General features: G+C 57.9%; 1 protein-coding gene across 2 annotated transcripts in view; it reads right to left on the reverse strand.

Moving 5' to 3' along the window:
- ZNF469 (zinc finger protein 469) overlaps positions 1-21,260 on the reverse strand; it is a 183,601-nt gene that overhangs the window by 103,449 nt on the left and 58,892 nt on the right. For both annotated transcript variants that reach the window (XM_081806243.1, XM_081806245.1), the window contains exon 2: positions 520-595. The gene's annotated coding sequence lies outside the window, so the exon portion shown is untranslated. The remainder of the gene's footprint in view (positions 1-519; positions 596-21,260) is intronic.

Genomic DNA, 21,260 nt, shown 5'->3' on the forward strand with positions numbered 1-21,260 from the left:
TGTCAGCTCCACACTGACCGTGTGCTGACGTCCACACAGACTAACCCACAAAACCACATCAGCTCCACACTGACCACGTGCTGACGTCCACACGGACTAACCCACGGACCCGCGTCAGCTCCACACCAACCGCGACGACGTCCACACATACTAACCCACAGAACCATGTCAGCTCCACACTGACCGTGTGCTGACGTCCACACAGACTAACCCACAAAACCACGTCAGCTCCACACTGACCACGTGCTGACGTCCACACGGACTAACCCACGGACCCGCGTCAGCTCCACACCGACCGCGCACCGACGTCCACACATACTAACCCACAGAACCACGTCAGCTCCACATTGACCACGTGCTGATGTCCACACAGACTAACCCACGGACCCATGTCAGCTCCACACTGACCATGAGCCAATGCTGGTGCAGCTCTCACCGTGCACAGTATAACAACAAGTGTCAGTAAAATAAGCAGGATGTGGCACCAAATCAAACTGCAGAGAAGAGGCCACTCCTTACCTTTGTGATCCCTGGTCACAGCTGCGACTTCCGCGGGTCACTGTCCTCACAGCTGTCTCTCAGCCACCAGCAGACTCTGTGGATTAGAAGCGAGTGTTTAGATGGAAAACCGTACGCAGCAGCACCAGGGCCTGCCAGCCTCTGAGCCACCACACTCCAGGCTCAGGCGCAGAGGGACAGGGCCCTGCTGGACAGCTCTCCCCACGGGTCACCCTCTCTGAGCCCACCCCAGCTCCAGGTCGACGACCCAGCAGTGCTCACTTTTCCCTCCACAGTGCCACCGTCCCCTGCAGACACCTGCAGGCAGAAGAGTCGCCTGCAGGCACAGCGTGATCAGGCTGCTCTGGGCCTTCCTTCTTTTTCTCACCCAAGTACTTGGGTAGAAATCTAATGTGCTCTGTGGTCACCCATGGCATCCCCGGGAGGAGGGGTGTCCCTGTCTGCCCCCATCACCACGGACATCCGCTTGCTGCCATGTGTGGGGCTGCCCTGGGGGGGGGGGCTTCTCTGCAGGCTTCTGTGAGTGGACCCTAGTCCCTGTTGGTCTCTGCTGGTGGCCAGCCCTCACGTCTCCTTCCTCCAGGACTCTGTGTCTCATGCCAGACCTCCTGGCCAGCAGCTGTGCTCTGGGCGCCTCCCAGGGTCTCCCCCCGACGCCCCCGGTTGGTCCTCTGTTAGCTTGCTCATCCTCTTTTCTTGCCGGACAGCCAGACAGTGAAAGTGGCAAGAACCTGGATGCCAACCTGACACTTGGTCCCCGTCCACAGTCCCAGGAGGCTTCAAGGAGGGGGAGGATCAACACTGAGACAAATACCCATTTGGAACCCACACGGAAATCAGTCAAGAGCCCGTGTTCCATCCCAGCCTCTGGGCGGGCTTCCAGGGAGCTGGCTCTCACCCACCTTTCGGAGCCTCTGGCTGCCCACTTAGGACGCCAACACAAGGGCCGTGCTGGCCTCCCTCCCAGGATGGCCACCGGGGGAAGGATGCTGTGGGGGCTCAAGAAGTTCCACAGCGGTGGCTCTGGGAGCCTCCCCAGCCCTGGCTGCAGGTGTGTTGCGAGACGCCGTCCTCTCCTGCGTCCTCCCCAGCACCCGTGTGCGAACAGACTCTCTCTAATCTGAAGTGGCCCGGAGACTTGGTCCGGGCTTGGTCTTCAGGCCTCAGCCGTGTCCTCACAAAGCAGGCGGGTCTATTCTCCCCGGGTACTCGCGGCTCCCTCCGCCCTCCGGTTGATCTGGAATCACTCGACTGTCAGCAAAACAGAAAAAACAGCAGCTTTCGGAGCCCAAATACAGCGCGGGCTCCCAACTCATCTGCTGCCTAGTTCAGAGTCCCCAGGCCGCCGTGGCCTGTGGGGACATCTGGGCCCTACCACACCAGGGCCCAGGCCTCAAGGGAGGGCACGTAGCTCTTGGAGAACCCCTGTCTCACTCTTTCTTTTAACTCTCTCCATCGGAGGGCGCTGGTGTGCGTGCGTGCGTCTGTAAACAGCCTGGCTGTTTGCACGGGGCCTGGCGGTGCCCTGTATGCCAGCTTCCCGCAGAGCCGGCCCAGAACCCTGTCGGGCCCAGGAAGACGTGCTCTCGGTCCGTGGTGGTGAGGGAAGACCAAGGGCAACGTGGCGAGTCTTCTGTGAAGCCGCAGCCTGTATTCTACGAGAGCCCTTCCGTGGGGAGACGTTCCCGCGTGTAACGGACACGCAGACGAGTGAGTGCACAGCACACTGAGTTGCCACATGCTGAGTGCCCCACGTAGGCACAGCCCCCCCCCAGCCAGGCCACCACCTGACGGGCGTGGAGTGGGGTGCTCAGCGGGGCAAGTGTTCTTGGTACAATCGGAGAGGCTTCTGTCATTCAACTGTATGCTTAGGAGAGTCGTCATATTTTTATTTATTTATTTTAGATGGAGAGAGAGCATGAGTGGGGGGAAGGGTAGAGGGAGAAAATCTCAAGCAGACTCCCTGCTGAGCGCAGAGCCCCACTTAGGGCTCGATCCCACAACCCTGAGATAACGACCTGGGCCAAAACCAAGAGTCAGACCCTTAACCGACTGTGCCACCCATGTGCCCCAATATCTTTATTTATAGTTGTGGCAAAATATACATAGCATAAAATTTACCATCCTAACCATTTTTAGGGGTAGAGTGGGTGGCATTAAGTGCGTTCACGACGCTGTGCAGCTATCCCCGCCGATGGCCCCCACGGCCCGACTTTTGAGCTCATAAAACCGACACTCTGTCCCCGTCATGCACTCCTCCCCACTTCCACCATCTACTCCCTGCGTCTACGAATCTGACTCCTCTGGTGACCTCGTGTGCATGGAATCCCATAGTGTTTGTCCCGTTGTGGCAGCTGATCTCCCTGCCATGATGTCCTCAGGCTTGGAGGTCCCTTCCTTTTTAGGGCTGAGAAATGTCCCACCGTGTGTAGCTCGTTTTGCTGACCCGCACTTCCCTCGATGGATACGGGGGCTTCCCCTGTTGGCTGTTGTGAATTAGGAGGCTGTGAACGTGGGTGTGCAAACAGGGGAACCTGCTTTCACTTCTCATGGGGGTGCACCCAGGAGTGTAACTGCGGGACCGTGCCCAACAGCAGGGCGCGAAGGCATGCTTCTGTCTCCCAACAGTGCCATCCTGATGGGGGTGAGCGGGGGTCTCACGGTGCTTTTTATTTGTGTCTTCCTGATGCGGAGGGACGTGGAGCCTCTTTCCGTGTGCAGGATTTTCCCGTGTCTGTGTGCAGATTCTATTGTGCGAACACAGTTCACCTGTCCGTTTATCGATGAGCATACGGGCAGTGTCCAGCTCGGCACTGCGAGCAGAAGCATTCCCCCCAGGAGTGGAATGGCCGGGCCGTGGACAGGGAAGGTGGACGGCTTCCTGGTTCACACCCCCTGCCCTGCGTGCATACCTCTTCCACATCTCCACGTCCCCTGAATGCTTGGCATGGCCGAGTCACCCCAGACCTCCTGGTGAGCGGACAGTGTGTCTCATGGGGGTTTTCATTACATTTCCTAAGGGCTAATAGACGGAGCACCTTTTCCTACATTTACTATTTGTTTGGATTTCTTCTCTTTGAGATGTACGTTCAACGCTTTTTCTCTTGGGGTGTTTATCTTTTCCTAAAAACGTGTGTTGTGCATAACGGCCCTCTGTTGGATGAGCGTGTGTTGAGGAGACGCCGTTAGGGCTGGAGCTTCCATGGTCTTTCTGCAAAGGTTGTTCTTTCCCTAACACACCCTCATGCCCATTGCACCTGATAGCTTCCAGTAGCGACCTCACTCACTCGTTCACCCACGATTGCGAGCCTGGGCCGCATCTAGAGCCTAAACCTGCCCCTGCCGCGCCCCCTCCCCGGGCTTAGTCACGGTCCGGCCAGGCGTGCGGCTTCCCTCCTGCGCTGTGCAAGCCGCCCCCGGGCCGCCCGCCCTGCACGCACACCATTCCCAGGCAGTGTGCCGCGCACCTGGGCCTGTGCTGGGTCCCGCGGCCCCGCCGTCCCTGCAGCTGACGCCGCCAGAGCCCCTCGCCCGCCCGCCCTCATGACCAGCCACGCCCGCACCCGCATCCCCACGTGCTCCATCCAAGCTGTAACAGCAGCGAGACCACGGGGCCCACTCTTAGTAACCACAGCCAAGACGACAGTGGTTTGCGTTGCTGAGCTCTGCGGGAAGCCAGCCCTGGAACGGGATGGGCTAGGCAGTGTCTCACTGACTCCTAACAACCCCGTGAAGCTGGTTCTGTTTTTATCCCCCTCTTACCGATGAGGGCCCCTGGGGCTCAGAGAGGCAAAGCAGCTCGCCCCGAGCCACACAGCAAGTCAGTGACAGCACGGATTCCAACCCTGGACAGGGACCATGCCTGAACGGCTGAAAACCGCAACAGAGGAGCCCAGGAATGCGTGAAGGCTCAGGCACCAGCCGCCATCTCAGAGCCAGAGGGCTCCGCAGTCAGCCTCTGCACGGGCCTCCCAACACAACACGGCCCACCCAGCAACCGGCTCTCCTTCCTGGGAAGGAACGGTAAGGAGGAGCAGGCAAACGCCAGGAGAAACCTAACGAGCCGAGGCGCACAACCATGCACACTCTCCCTAGTGCTTTGGGTATTTGGCATCTGGGTGCAGCTGAGACATGTCGGGTCATCTAAGTGTCCGTAGAGGCCGGCGAGCAGTCACGGTGACAAACAGGCCCCTCGGGGAGCTGCTCAGACGCCTGGACCCTTGTCGGTTCCCATGTCAGCTCACTCTGCAGGCACGGGAGGCTCGTGCTCACTTGGGGCCTGAGGGTGGCATCTGGGGCTGTCTGTCCCCATCACAGGACACGTCTGTGCTGGGGAAGGAACTGCGGCTGGGCGGGGTCATGGGGAGTGTCAGGAGGTGGGGGTATGAGCCCCAGGTCGGGCTGGGGAGGCCCTTGTCCTGCCAGGCCTCGGCATCCCCCAGGGTAGAAAGTTCTGGGGGCTGCGGGAAGTTTCGCAAACGAGGCACAGTTCTGTGTCGTCACATCAATGCGGGGTTTCCCAGGCAGGAGAACAAAACGTCAGGGGCTGCAGAGCCTACAAGTCTAATCTGAGGCTAGGAGGTGGGAGGGAGGGCACACCCCCTGCACTCTGCTGTCCTCTGGGCAGCCCCCACCTACTGCCGGCCACCCTGGGCTTTCGGACATGAAGGAAGGCGGCACCCTAGCCTGGGAGTCTGCAATCTCGAGCAGCCCGCTGGCTGTGCCGGGTGTTGGGCCCTGTGGGGCATGCCCCAGCCCGCCCTTGCAGGGAATCCCCTGGCTCTGGAACTCCCGTGAGGGAGCAGCAGCCTGGAGACGCACCCCGAGCACTGTTGGCAGCCCCTCCCCAGATAGAAGTGGGAAGCGTAACCCTTGCCTCATTTCTGCCGTTTGGAGCGCGGAGGTAGCCAGAGACCACGGGTCCAGAGCCACAGATCGCTGCCCAAAGCTCCCTGGGGGGCGGGGAGAGGGGCAGAAACCAGAGGCAGACACGGGCCTGTGAGTGGGTGCTTGCGGGGGCAGAACCCTCCCGCGGGGACTCATGGGCACGTCAGGACGAGCCTCGGCAGAACCGAGACCTCATCTTGCGTGTCAGCTAGCCACAGAAGCACCTGATAGAGTGAGGATCAGGGAATGTGGGGAAGCGGAGCGACTGACCCAGAGCACTGTGCTCCCGGTGTTGATTCACAGCACGACCTGGCTGTCTGGAGAAGGCCCTGCCCTCCGAGCTCCGAGCTCCTCAGCAGGCTGTGCCTCGTGGCTCCCGCCAGCGGCCAGGGAGCAGGTCCCGCGCCAGGCGTGGAGGGTTCTTTCCTGGCATCCCTAGCGCGACCCCAGACCCGGGTGTCCCCACGTCCCTGCACAGACAAGGCCGAGAGAACCGCTCACGAGGCTGTGGCCCATCGGAGGCCGCCTCCTCCGCCCGATGCCTCATCCATTCAGAGGAGCACTGGGTGGCAGCGCCAGGGGAAGGACAAGACAGCGCCTCCCGGACGGGTGCAGGGACTGGGGACCCCAAACAGACATGGGGAAGAGGGACTGCAGGGTCTGGCGCCAGCTCCACCTGACCCCTCACCCCAGCACCTCGACTGAGGGAGCATGGCCCCAGAGGGCAGCACCGTGACCTTCCCCTGATGCCCATGCGGGTAGTTCCTCAAAGATCAATCCACACATGCATGCACGCGACATGCACGCGCACACACGTGAACATGTGTGTGCACACACGTGAACGTCTGTGTGCACACATGCATTCACACACATGAACGTCTCTGCACACACATGCACTCACACACGTGAACATCTGTGCACACACATTCACTTGCACACACGTGAACATCTGTGCACGCACATTCACTCATACACACAAGTGAATATCTGCGTGTGCACATACATTTGCACACATATGTGAACGTCCGTGTGCGCACATGCACACGCACAAACTTGACTGTCCGTGCGCACACATGCACTCACACATGTGAACGTTTGTGCGCACACATGCACTCGCACACATGTGAACATCTGCGCGCACACACACACGAACATCTGCGCGTGCACATACATTTGCACACACACGTGAACGTCCGCGTGCGCACATGCACACGCACACACTTGACCGTCCGTGCGCACACATGCACTCACACACGTGAACGTCTGTGTGCACACATGCACTCGCACACATATGAACTGCGCACGCACATTCACTCACATACACGTGAACATCTGCACACGCACTTGCCTACACACATGAACGTCTGCGCACGCACATTCACACACACGTGAACATCTGCGCGTGCACATACATTTGCACACACACGTGAACGTCCACGCACATTCTGACATTCACTCACACACATGAACATCTGCGCGTGCACATGCACTTGCACACACGTGAACATCCGCGTGTGCACATGCACTTACACACACACATGAACGTCCGCACACACACACTCACACATGAACATCCGCGCGTGCACATGACCTTGCACACACACGTGAACGTCTGCGTGTGCACATGCACTTGCACATACACGTGAACGTCCGCGCGTGCACATGCATGCATGCACACTTTGTCATGGGGATCCTGCCCCCACAGGAGAGGCAGCATGCTTTCTGCGGGCACTCCTCAGCCTCCCACCTTTGTGCGGGGCTCCGGCCTGCTCTCCCCAGGGTCCCACTGGGGGCATGGACGGCGCTGGGACCCAGGCGTGGGGCTGTGTGGGGCTGCCGCATTCACTGCTGCAGGCAAGGAAGAGGCTCCCAAATTACCGAATGCCGAGAATCCCACCAAGCCTACTGGGGGCCCAGTGTCACAGGACTCCAGACAGTGTCCCAGGGGTGGGGGCAGAGCCCGGGCCTGAGATGGGGTGAGCTCAGGAAGCAGGGTTGCTCACCAGAACCCTGTGGGGAGGGGGTCCTTAACATATAGATTCCAGGTTCCTGCTTGACTTGGTGAGGCAAGCTACTGAAGGCGCCGGCCCAGGGATCTGCATTTCTTCAACCTCTTCAGCGGTCCAGGGTCATGCTTTGAGAAACACACTTCAGTCAGGACCCAAAAAGTGGGGTGCCCTGAGTGTGGGGGCCCGAGGATGGGGACCCGGGGGAAGGAGACAGTGTGCTGGCTGTTCCTTTCCCAGGGGGCCCATCATGATGGGCTGGAGGGTGGGCTCTCCTCTCCGGAGGGTCAGGGCTGCTCTGAGCAGGGGACTGCCCTCGGCTGCTGGCACTGGCTAGGAACCACGTTTAGAGCCGTGGTTCTCCAAATGGGGTCCCGGCACCAACAGCACCAGCCCCCTGGAAGCTTGCTGGAAGTGGGAGCAGGCCCCAGAACTGCCCCCAGGTCAGGGGCTCTAGCGCCAGCCATGGTCTGTGAGTCCTCACGCCCTCAAGGGCACTGACCGAGCTGGGTCTCTGGACGTGTCAGGGCGCAGAGAAGAGGACGTCTGCTGAGGCTCCTGGCCTCGGGGGGTGTGGGTGGTGGGGGGTGCATGTCCCTCCTGCACACAGTCGGCGGTGGGGCTGACTGGGAGGGCCCCAAGCAGCTTTATCCTAGAGCGACGGCCTCTGTCTCCATGGAGGCTGGCTGGCTACGCTGGTCAGAACTTATCCAAGAGCACTGTTAAGATCTGAGATTTCAAATCTGTGTGTTCACTTTGCCTCCAGAGAAGAAAAAGAACCACTAACAGATGCCAACTCTGGCCGATGATATTCACGCAGAAGAATCTGGGGGAGAAGCGCACTGATGTCTGCGACTTACTTAAAAACGCGTCCAGGCATTCCCAGACCCTAAGTCTTGGTTTCTAGGAAACATCCTGCCGAGGGGGACTGGGGGTGGAGAACGCGGGTCCCAAGGCTGGCAGGGAGGGGGGAGGATGGGCCCGGGCACCTGCGTCAGCAGCAGCAGGGCGCACAGGATGCAGTGACCCAAGTGTCGGTCCCGGTAGGAGACAAGCGGGTCACCCGAGGGGCAGGCGGGTGGCCCCTCTTTACGGTAGCATGCCGAGGACCGGATGCAGAAGTGACTTAAACACTGCATCCCACAGGAAGGTGGGGTGAGGGGTGGGTGGGTGGACAGAGTGACATGAGACAGACACAGGGACAGCTGACGCTACAGCCCAGCAGTGATGGGAGAAGCAGGTGGTGGGCGCGTGGGTGTTCGAGGTACAGATCTTCCAGGTGATCTGTAAACACTGAGGAAAGACGAAGGTACGGATGAGGATTGGGACGAACACATGAGCCGCGGTGGGAATCCAGCGAGGCTGGGGGGCAAGGACTCCTCGGTGCGACATTCGCCTCCAGATGGTCCCCGCCACTCGGTCCCCAGCACAGAGGCCCTCGTGGGCTTTAAGTCGTCGGGGGGCAGACTGCTCAGCATCTCAGGTCGGGGCTCAGGGGGGCTCTGTGCCCGGGAATCCAATAAAACCCAGGACCACTGGAGCCCCGGGACGCGCCCCCCTGCCCCCGCTGGGCTGAGAGGACCCGACAGAGCCCCGGACAGTCACTGTGCCCCCCTCCTTCCCACCAGAGCCGCAACGATTATCCGACAAAATGGCAGCCTCTCCAAGAGTGGAGGCGGCAAACCGGTTACAAGGCACCCCCAACGTCCACAAACCCGCCACAGAGCTGAGTGGGGCCGTGCGTCGGCCAGCCACCAGCACAGCAACACCAGCAAGAGCCAGAGTCGGCCGGTGGGGAGCTCGCCAAGGTCGGGGGCCCCAGATGGAGACCCAGAAAATCCAGACAAACTGTCCTCGGAGCGAGGCACGGAGTCCACGGCAGGGATGGAAGGCAGGCTGGCCAGGCAGCAGGCGGCCGAGGGCTCCCTGTTCCCGGAGTGGCGCACATGCCCCCCTCTCTGAGTTCCCATGACCTGCATCACCGCTCCATCCCGGCCAGCCCACCCCACATCCAGCGCGTGGTCACTCCCACACCCCCGTCCCGGGAAGGACCCGGGGCTTCCTCCCGAAGGCAGGGCTGCCCAGCACCTCTCCTTCTGTGGGGGGCACAGCTCTGAGCCCTGGAAGCCAGGCCTGCGATCCACTGGTTTTCTCTCCTCTCCCCTTGGGCTTGAAGCCCAGCGGTCAGTTTGGTTTGAATTATTTGGCACTGCCATTTCCTCCCCTGGCTTTCTCTAATGAGCTGGGAGGGTCTGAGGGTCCCACGAAGCTGGTGCAGCCGCCACGCGGTGGGGACGAGGTCCCGGATGCAGGGGCAGCACCCAACCTACACCTCCAAAGGCCACAGCCCCCAGGCTCTGCGGAGGCCGGACAGGAGGCGCCCTGCCCCCTGTGGGCCCGTGCCCACCGCCGCCCCCCGTCCACCTCTCAGCCTGTGAGCTTCCCTGCCATGCCCTCGGCCTCGCGCTCCAGCGTCGGCAGTCTGGCGCCACCGGCCACCGTTTCCCCCGCGGCGGCACGAGGACAGCGGAGTTTGTGCCTGGGCGCTGTGTCAGCTTTCAAAAACGACACGCTGCTTAGAAGCTCTTGGCTGGAGAAACCAGGTCAGCAAACCCCGTGTGTTCTTTGCAAAGTGAGACTGCGCCCCTGACCCATTATCCCACATCCTGCACCTTCTGGATGAGCGGCTGGTTGACGCTGAGTCACTGGGGTGTGACTGTGGAGGGCGCAGGCCTCGTACATGCTGCTGTGCTTACCTGAACCTGGAGTTAACAGATATCCCCTTAAAACATAAAAAGCACCTAGCATCGTGGTGGAAAAGAGCACGGGAGGAACGAGGGGGAAGGGTGTGAGCAGAGGGTCCATGGAAGTGTCTCCACACTCAGAAGCAGGTGCTCACCTCGCTGCTCATGGAAGAGCTACAAATACCGAGCTGAGCTATGCGTCCGCAGTGGTGAGCACAGTGCACGTGGGCAGACGACAGGCCCAGGGACCAGCGAGCGGAACGGGGACATGGGAGCAGCGAGCCGTGGGGCATCAGGCCAACCAAGCTTTGCACAAGTGCAGAGGGTCACACACAAAATGTACAACGCAAATGTGGGCGCCAAGAGCACCTCTACGAAAGAAGAAAAACAATTATACTGGGTTTTACCAAATCTTAAAAATTTGCTCTGTGAAAGGTGCTATTAACATAATGGAAAGACAAGCCACCGCCCAAGAGAAAGTATCTGCAGATCACATTTCTGATAAAGGCCTTGTTTCTAGAATATATAAAAAACACTTAAATCTCAACAGTGAGGAAACAAACGAGCCAATTAAAATTGGCAACAGATCTGAGGAGACACTTGACCAAAGAGCTACAGATGGCACATGAAAAAGATGCTCAACGTCATCCGTCCGTAGGAAGACGCCACTTACAAAAGGCAGATACCACGGTGCACGCATCAGCGTGGCTGGGCCCTCGCTCACTGCTGGGGGGACGGCAGAAAGCCGCGGCGCCTCGAAGGCAGTCTGGCCGTGCCTTAAACAGCCAAGCACAGACGTACCCCACGACCTGGCCCTTGCACTTCTAGGTACCTAATCTCATAAACGGAAAACTTGTGTTCACACAAAAGGTCGTATGTGAACATTCCTGGCAGCTTTATATGCCATTGCCCCAAACAAGAGGTCCTTCTCCAGGTTCACGGAGACGAGCTTGGTGCATCCGCACGATGGAACGGTATCCTGTGACAGGTGTGAGCTCTTGACTCACGACATGGACGAGTCCGAAACGCACTTTGCTAACTGAAGGAGCCAGACCCCAAATGCTGTGTATTGTATGATTCCGTTCCTATGACGTGTGGAAACGCAGAACGGCAGGGCCAGAAACCAGGCTGGTGACAGCCCGGGGCCGGCGGCGGGGGTGACCAGTGGCTGACTACAGAGACAGGCAGCGGGGTGTTGAGGGGGACGCAGTGGTGCTGGGGTGGTGGACACGTGACTCCAACTATCTGTCCCCCGGAGAACGTTATGTTCACAGAGACTGAACTTCAATGTATGCAAATTAAAAATGAACCAACCAGGATAGCGGGGGATCCCAGGAGGGGCCGCGGATGATGCCCAGAGAACCTGGCTGTGTTACGGACACTCACACACCCTCCCTGAGTGGGGCGGGGAAGAGAGGAGGGACCTGAGTCACCGTGGAAACGGACACTAAAGGCTGGACGCTCACACTGGCAAAGGACTGACCGTGCACCGAGACTGTGGCTGGTAGATCGTTTCCCATGGGGACAGCAGTTAGCTTTCCTCCTGTTCTGGGCGGCCGTGGGGTCGGACGAGGCAGGAAGTGGTGGTGCGTGGAGGAGCCGTGTGTCTCCCCGTTGGAGTGGGAGGCCGAGGTCACGTCTCTGCACACCGGAGAGACACCGCGCTGTGCACGACCGCTGTTGGCCGTCCGCATGGCGGCCCATGAACTGGGCTGGGTGGGTCCCGTGGCCCCACTGCACAGACAGGAAGACAGAGGCTCAGAGCTCAAGCAGGACTCCAGCTGCCCTGGGGCGTGAGGCGGGCGGGTGTGTGGGGTGCTTCCCCAGAGCACGGGGTCCCAGAGGTCCCGGGCGTGTCTGCTGTGTTCCCTGAGTACTTGGATCCTCCTCCTTGGGCCCTTTCCTCTTTCTTGGGAGGATATTGGGTCTCAGAGCCAAAGCGGTGAAGTCACACGTGGGGGTTGTTGGAGGACAGAGCTGGTGACTCAGCCTCACGAGAGGGATGGGGTGCTTCCAGACTGGGCAGGGGATGGCCCCTGGGGGCCAGCTCCTCACTGCCCCACTGGGGTGCAAGACAGCGCCTCTGTGTCCCGCAGGGACGGAGGGCGCGGAGGTCTTTCCCCACCCCTCCTCTCCCTCCACGCTTGGGCCGCTGACTGGTTAGTGTGGGAGGAAAGCCTTGCTTGGTGAGCGAAGGAGGAAGGACAGGGAGGCCGTGGCTTGTGGAGTACCCACCTCCCATGAGCCCACCAGAAACACGGCCCAGCGGCCCTGGGCCTGGCTTCCCATTCAACCGGAGTCCAGATCTCTCCCCAGCACCCCTGCCCCACCCCCTGATCTCACGCTGTGAGTTATGTGTTCAGGCTCCCTGGGCAGGAAGGGTGCTGGGGTCCTGCCAGAGGCCAGCAGGTCTGCCCGTCCGAGCTCTGCCTGGCTCCCTGCAGCCCTGGCTCTGGGACCTGTTCTCGGGGGGCCCCCCTCTGTTTCAGCCTCCCTGTCCATCGGCCATGCCCGCTGATGGGATACAGGCCACACGACAGATGCCATGGTGCCCCTGTCCACTTCCCTCCGTGAGCTCTGAGGCGACTTCCAGCTGCTGACAGCATGATAGCCGAGCTCCTGAGGAGAGCGGGGCCTCCGCCCCGACAGGTGTGTGCCCACCTGCCCAGCAGGCCCACCTCCTCCCTCTGCCCTGCCATCCTCCAGGTGACAGCCTCAAAGGTCTGTCTGCTCAGATAGTTTTCGGCGAGTAGGACCCGGGCCAAGTGCCGCACCTCTGGGAAGACAGGGCAGAAGTTCTTCCTACTTCTCTGTGGGACCCCCAGGACCCTGCAGCTGTCTGGCAGAGACTGGCCAGAGACAGGTGTGCAATGCGCTGCTGCTGAGGAAGCCGGGGAGGCCGCGGGCAGTGGGGATGACCGGCAGCCGGGAACCCCAAATCTCCGTGACCTCAGGGGCAAAACGGGGCAGCCAGCCCTCCACGCACAGGAGCTTTGACATGGGTCCTTCGGAGACATGAGTCCCTTACATGGTCCTGATTGGTTCTCTCCATTTTAGAAGACCGGGTTCTCTTAGGGGCCACACCTGCGTTTCCATGGACAGCGGCACTCCAGCTGTCTCTTAGGAAACACATGGTCCTCGACTAAGAAATCCAGCCCAGTTACGTGGGCCGGAGCCTGGCTGTGCGGGGCTCTGTGCCGGTCACGCCACCACATGGCTCAGATCTCTTTTGCCAGAAACCTCTGTTTTACTGGACTCTGAATAATTTCCCAAGATAAACCCCCGAGAGTTTCCATGTAAGCACTTAGGCCTTTGTTTATGAGAATCTTTGATCCCCTACGAGTGTTTAGAACCCCCTGAAGCTTCCGCCTGCCTCCACCGCTCTCGGGAGCTCAGCTGGGCGGTGAGGTCATCGGCCTGTCCTTGATCTTGGGGGGTCCAGGTCCCCAAGAGAGAACCCCCAGCGGCAGGAGGGGCCCCTAGGGGAGCCCAGAGGCTCGTAGCTGCCTTTCCAGAGCAGAAGTCTGCCCCAGGCGCTGCACGGTGCCCTCCACCCACACGATGCACTTTTCAACCCCGCCTGGCCTTCCAGCGGCAGGTCAGGATGAGGTTCTGCTCCCACTGCCCCCACGAAAGCCCAGCCACCTGAGTTTGGGGCACCTGCCTTCTCAGCCCCAAACCTGTGTGACTGGCTCCCAGACGCCCTAGCCCTCGGCTCCTCTTGGTGACCAGCTGCCCTTCCCACTTTGGGTAACGTTTTCTCCAAAAGCCTTTGGAGAAGGCCCAGTTCTCCTGCTATTTCAGGTTGTTTTGCTTCCAGCACAGATTTCCATTTGGTTACCGCCGGGGTGGAAAAGGCCTTCTTCACTGGATTCCCGCAATCCCAAGATTCCCATTCCTTAAATAAAGCCGGGTGCGGTTTGGGGCAGAAATAGCCTATATGATCCAGAAGAATGCGAGGGTGGGCGGTGTGTGTGGCTGGAAATGCTGACACGGGGCTGAGGGGGCCCAGCCCGGCGGGGGTGGGGGGCGGGGGTACGAGATGAGCACTTGGATGTGCACACCAGCCCTGGCCACGCGGGAAGCTGGTTCGGGAGGAGCCTGCATCCAGCTTCTGCACTGCGGTTCTCCGGGGTGTGAGGGCTTCCCCTGGCTCAGGAGGCAGACAGCCCCCAAGTCCTTAGACACCGACTGCCTTCAGGGCCCCCTTTCCAACCCACACGGAGCCTCCCAGAAAGGGCCGCCGTCCGGAGATCAAGGAGTTCTGCACTCCCTCTTGGCTCCCTGCCTCCCTCCAGCAGCCCCAGGAATGGGGGAATGGGGCAGGCCCCTGGCAGCCCGCACCCCACGCACAGAAAAGCTGCTTCCCAGTGGCAGGAAGCAGGGAGGGCTGGAGGGGGCGGCCTGCAGGCCTTCCCTGTGCTTTCCACCCTGTCGAAATCAGTCTCAAGGCCAGAACTGTGGTCTGACTCTAGCCACACCTATGGGGTAGGTTCATGGCTCCCAGAGGAAGAGTCTCGGGGTGACCTTGTGGCAGGTCGTTCGTGGGCCGGATGTGTCCTCTCCAAATGCCTGTAACTCACACATGAGGTGAGGGGTCAGCCCTGGAGCAGGGGGGCTTAGCCACGCCCCAAGACGGGGTTCGGGGCACACCTGCCAGGGTGAGGGAGAGGGAAGCGTGAGGGTGGGTGGCCTCGGGTGTGGGGCTTTTCTCACCAGGGAAAAGGAGCCCGTGCACCACGGACCTTTCCGGACTCCCTGCTCCTGCCGGCTGGAGAGAGGCTCCTGAGGCTACCGTCACCCCCACCCCCTCCACTGCCGTGGCCCCACCCGAAACGCTGTTTCCCCTGCAGCGTGCTCTAACCTGGAAGGCCCCTCCCAGCTCACGGGACCAGGAAGCCCCTGCAGGCAGGCAGGACACCCTGGCCCAAGACGCCTGTCTTCAGCTCAGTCCCGACGGAGACCGCCTCTTCCGGCTTCTGGAGGCCGCAGGCAACTCTCCAATTTGCCTCTGTCTGCAGGGCCTTCTTGCCCCGAGTCCTCCTGTCTCACTCAGGGGGGCCCTGAAGCCCACCCAGGGGAAGGCAACTGGTGGGGGGGGCACTGTGCTTGGGGACCCTGGAGACTTGGTTCGAGAAGGTGCAAACCAGCAAGCTCGGAGGAGTCAGGGATGAGAGGACACAGGAGGCTGTGCCAAGGGTGTGGCTGTCACCCTGGGGGTCACGGGGATCCTGGGGGGCATGAGGCATGGGGGATCCTGGGGGGCATGGGGGATCCTGGGGGGCATAGGGACCTTGGGGGTCACAAGGATCCTGGGGAATCATGGGGCACGGGGACCCCGGGAGTCATGGGGACCTGGGGGGGCACAGGGAACGAGAAGCCTAGGGTCATCTTGGGGGTCTGGGGAGCAGAGTTCTTTGGAGGCAGGAGGGTCCCCAGCTGCTGTGGCCTGGGGGCAGATTTGGGGCCAGGGCTCCAGAGCCCTGGTGTTCCAAGTTCCAAGAGTATTTCCTCACCAGATGAACAAAAACCCACAACTTTCAAGCTGTGGAGGAGAAAGCATGCAGATATCTACATCTATAAAGGCTCCAAAGTGGAAAAACCTGTTGTTTTTCCTGAAAGCAGCTCGGATAGAAACAATGGCGGTTTTGTTTCACGGAGTCTCTGAGAAATCTGGCTGTTTACTTGCCCTGGCTGGCTTCCTGGTGGGAGAGGGCCCGGTGCGGGGCAGCGAGGTGGGGGGGACCGAGATGCCGGACAGGGCTCCCTGCGTCCCGCAGCGCCCGCACGCCTCTGTAGTGGCCTCCCGGGGAGGCTCAGAATTCCCTCTGCATCAGCCGGTGGGCGGCCACGAGGCCTGAACCCAAACAGCTTTCTTCCCAAGACTTTCTTCTGCTTTGTGGGCATGATGTTTTTTTTCTTTTTAAGTTTGCTTAAAGAGGAAGAAACAAATATGCCATTCTCCGGTCCTTCAAAGGGGTGAGTTAGGTTGGGTGGAAAAGGAATGGCTCCGTCATCCCCGAGGACAAGTGCTCCTGGAACCTGGACGTGGTGGGCGTGTGCTCATGCTCAGGCGCGTGCGCTTGGCCTGCGTCTCTGCTCACCACCATCACTGTTCACCCATCTCCAAGTTCCTACGACAAGCAGAGGGCTCCTCCCAAATGCTAGTGCTTAGCATCCCCCAAGCGTGCTCTACCCTGGAGGAAGTCTGCCCTCCCGCGTGACTGATGTTTCAAGCCCAGAACCTCGAATGAACTCGGACCCCTTCTGGGCTGGACCTCCTCCAGCCAATGGCTCTGGGGCCCCGGCCATGAAAGCTGATCATGATGAAGGATGGAGCCCCAAGCAGCGAGGGGAGGCGGTCTGCCCTGCCGAGCTGTGCTGTTGTGGAAGCTGTCCCTCCCCTGCCAGGAAACCTTCCTTGACCAAAATAAACATCATCCACATCATGGTCTTGAACCCCTTCTCTGTGACCCAATAATTCAGATCTTGATGATGTTCCCCCAAAGGTAAAACACAGTGGTATTCCTGAATACACAAACACACACACAATCTTTGTCTCTTGTTTGTCCCCCCCAAAACTGTCAACGTCTATCTCCACTGGTTTGTACTAGGTTCTCTTGAAATAATCTCTGGTTGGGGCGATTGCGTATCTAGTCATTCCAGGAGTTGCCTTATGCTCCTTAGAGGGCACCAGCGCCCTTGTGTCATCTGAGGACGGAGATCAGAGAGTGCACACTGAGACGGAAGCTTCTGGGCCATCAGTCTGTTATTCTGGACTCAAGAAGGGACTTCTAGGGCCTTCCCTGGCATCTTACACAATGCTCAGTTTCCATAAAGCCATGCTCAGCCTAGCCCTATGGTTTGGGATTCCTTTCCTGATCAGCTGGGGAACTCTGTCCGAGTTATTTAACTGCTCCAAACCTTACCTGCCACAGAAATGGCACTTCTCTGTGGCGTTGTGGAGATCAACTGGGAGAACACAAAGGAGGCATGCAGACAATGCTGTGTGCACAAGGAGTGTCAGGTGGTATTTAATCATTGTCATTGTCGCGTTCCTTCCCCTCGGGACTGCACCTGGTTTCACACCATATTCTCAGTGTTTGGATGCACAGCTGCTACTTGGTAAGTATTTGAAAAATGAATGAGACAACATGTACAGCCTGCCCATTGGCAAGAGCCACCCACAACTCAGCTGTGAATGACAAGTTGTTTCGGATTGCTTGGGGCTGATGTTCCAATTTGGGGCTTCTCTCCACTACCAGTCCCTAACAACCTGAGAACAGGGCCCATATCTCTATGTCTCAAGGAGCTGATGCAGAATTCTGTGTTGAAACTATAAAACACTATTGAAAGAAATTAAAGAGAACCTAAATAAAGAGAGAGATATACCATGTTGATGGATTCCAATGCTCAAAGCCATCATGTCGATCTTCCCCCAAATTTATCTACAGATTCAAAGCAGCCCAATCAAAATCCTGGATGACTTTGTTTGGGGGAAAATTGATAATGGAAATGCAAAGGATCTAGAATAGCCAAAGGATCTTACAAAAGAACAACTTGGAAGAGCTACACTGACTTTAAGTCTCACTATAAATCTATACTAATCAACAGACCATTGTGTTGGAGTATGGGTAGGCAAGCAGTTCAATACCAGAATAAAGAATCCAGAAATAAAACACACATACACACACACACACACAATTGATTGATCTTTTCAAAAGGTGTCATGGCAACCGAATGGAGAAAGGAGTCTTTTCAACAAATGGTCCTGGGACAATTGGACATCCAGATGAAAGAAAGTGAATCTCTACCTCACTGTGCACACAAATTTTAATTTGCAATGTACTGAAGACTTAACAGAGAGAGAGAGAGGGAGAGACAGACAGACGCAGACAGGATGAGGGACACAGAGGGCAATAGGGCTGGGTGTGGATGGCGAGATCATGGGGGCGAGATCATGGGGGCAGGAGCAGAAGAAAACCAACTCAAGACACAGTACTGCAGAGAGAGGGGCACAGCCTCAGACCCGCTCTCTTGCTGTCACAGGTAGCTGTGTCCCTGGGCACCTGTTTCCTTCTGCATACCATGCAGGAGCTGAGATACATGACCTCGAAGGTTCCCAGCTCCCAAGTTCTCCTACACTGAGTTCACCCCCACGTTCCAACAATACCCTCTCTGTCATGTCAGTTAGCCTGCCTGTATATTCCAATGGACATTCAGTTTTATAAATTTTATGTAAAAAAATTAATTGGAGAGAATTTTAAGAGGATTATGACCCTGAAACTAGAGCATTCCTGAGGGTGCCACAAGATCCAAGAATGCCTACTCAAAGCTGTCATCAGACGCAGATGCCCTTGACTCACTTTCTCACATTTGCCCCTTTCTGGCCCAATTCATCCATGAAATTTTTTCTTGGTAATTTCCACAGTGTCTTCTCAATGCCTCTCCATGTCTCAGCAAAGTTCACTCTTTGAGGAAAGTGCTTTCTCTGTCCCCAAGAAGTGGCCAGTTATGTTTCTCTTCTGTGCATGCCACTGGCCCACGAGCCCCTGGGGTCTAACACTGAGGGCAGCCGACTATCCAGATGGCAGCTTTGTTGCTCTGGGGAGACAAGCGTGTAGTGCCCTTAACATGGACATTTCAAAAAAAAGTTCTGGTACATTCTCCTGCCTTGGGCTTTCCAAATGAGCATTTATTCTAGGCTATTATATGGCTTAATCTCCAATCTTCTTGAGTGGTTTGATGAGGAATTTGTGGAACATGTCTGGTGAAGGCACTTCAACCATTGCAGTGGTCATAGTTCACGAATGTGGACCCCAATGGACGATCTGCTCTGGGGGCCACGTGTGATTGCCTTGAATTGACTTGCCTGGGCCAGGAGAGGGGTCCCTAACCATCGGCTTCCCCAAGAGTCTCTCCACCTTCATCAGTTTCTGTCGTGGGTTGAGGGGCCACTGATTTCTCTGGGAAGCAACAAAGCCCTCCTGCTCTTGGTGACAACGTTCCGTGAAGCCGATCCCACGGGCCAACCAACACGGGCAGGGATGCTGTTTGCTGAAAATGCAGGGGTGAGAGTCAACTAATGGAGAGCAAGGGAGGAGGCTCTGCATGTCCCCTCAGGGGCATCACAGATGTGCTTGCACACCCTCACTCTTGCCCTGGGAGGGTACTGGCCTTAGCTATGGGGTTAGGACACCCAGTCCAGGCTGACCTTCCAACTGTGTGGTTCACATGGTCGCTAGCCTTAGGAGGCCCATGCACATGACCACTGGATATGTCCACTGGATATGAGAGAGGAGAGTGATCCTTTCAGCTACGTCATGGAAAAAGCAATCCAGGCACACTCACTCATTCATTCATTCACTTATTCATTCCCTCACTCATTCATTCATTCCTTCACTTGCTCACTCACTCCTTCACCATGTCACCTCTTATCCTTTGAACATGCTGCTCTCTCTCCCTACAACAGTGGTTCTCAAAGTGAGGCTCTGGACCTGCAGCACCAGCATCACTGGGAACTCATTAGAAATGTGACTTAGAAGCTCGGGGGCTGACCACCCATCTGTGCTTTGATGTACCCTTGGGCAGACTCTAACATACTGTCCGCTCACCTTCACCAGTGCTCTCCTCCCAGATCTTGCCATGACTATCTGCTCCCTAGCCCCTCATGCCTCCTCCACCATGATACTTGTCACTCCTGTTTCTGCTTATCTCTCAAGGTAAATCCTGAGGAAGGAACCCACACCCAGCATAGCAGGTGCACAACAAATGTGCAATGAATGAAGAAATGCATGAGGGAAAGAGTGAGAGAATTCGGATCGCACTGTATCTTTGCTGGGGTTAGAGCTGGGGTTATGAATGGGAACAAGGTTGCTCTCAGTCCATCATGGGAGGCAGAGAAGAAATGGATGGGGCCCTTGTGGGCCACAGGGCGAGGGCTGATGGCTGCAGGGTGGATGCTCTGGGAGCATCCGCTGACCCTTCCATGTCCTGTGATGTTTGCACAGTGCCTGGACAGGCACTTCCTAACTGCTTTCATTGGGTGAGCCAAAGCAACCATTCTGGCTGCTGGAGGATGTTCAAGTGACATGTGGCTGCTCCAGCCCTAGCCTCTGTGGTCAGGTCAGGCTGCCATTGTCACTGGGGCACATGGCTTCTGTCCTTCCTCACTGCTCTTTGTTTTAGAGTCCATGCTTGGATGGATGATTCCCAGAGCAGCTCTGATCCAGGGTAAACAAGCCTTGTCTGCCATGACAATCTAGAGAAATGGCCTAAAAACAGGCCAGGAGGCTTGACTCATGGAGGAGGGGGGCTTGGGGTCCAGAATTCCCCTCTCTGGGGATGACTTACTTGCGCTTGTGGAGGATGAGGAAGGTGACTGTCATGCGGTGACTCATTTGGGAACTCTTGAAAGCCTTTGATTTCTCCCAGGCAGCTGACCTCCCAGCCTCGGGACACATCCCCAGGACCCGCAGAGGGACGGTAGCAGGGGCTGTGGGAGGACATAATCCAGAGTGGGAAAGGCCAGGCGCTGACACATCCTCTCCCCCACTCTTCTGGGCCATGAGAAATGGTACTGCATCCACAGCCAGAGACCGGTCACGGTCTTCCTGCCACTTACTCATTCTTACATCCCGAAGTCTGCGCTTGTGTCTGCCCCGGGTTCCCTGGGCTGCAGGGAGCCTCTGCTGATCCCAGAGGGACACCCACATCAAGAAGGGTGGCAGTCCCCTCAGAACACACCGCTCTTCCTTTGCTCCCTCGTACAGTGAGACTCTCCATGAAGCCAGTGACATCACTTAGAGACAAAATGCATGTGAATGGAAGGCAAATCTAGTCTTCTGGTAAGTTGTTGGATTGGTTCATGGTCTTCCCTTGAGCAGTGATGTATTGGTGAGGATATCTTCCTCTCATTGGTAGTAAACTCCAAGTGTTCTGAGGATGGCCAGTTTCTCTGCTTTCCCAGATCATGGACTTTCTGACCCACACCACTGGGCACATAACATGGCCTGGTTGTCATAGTTAGGTGACTGCTTTATGTTCATCCACCCAACCATCCATCCATCCACTCATCCATCAACCCACTTATCCATTCATCCAT

This window comes from Leptonychotes weddellii, chromosome 16, assembly GCF_054177405.1.
Source record: "Leptonychotes weddellii isolate Sample4059 chromosome 16, ASM5417740v2, whole genome shotgun sequence".
Lineage (NCBI taxonomy): Eukaryota > Metazoa > Chordata > Mammalia > Carnivora > Phocidae > Leptonychotes > Leptonychotes weddellii.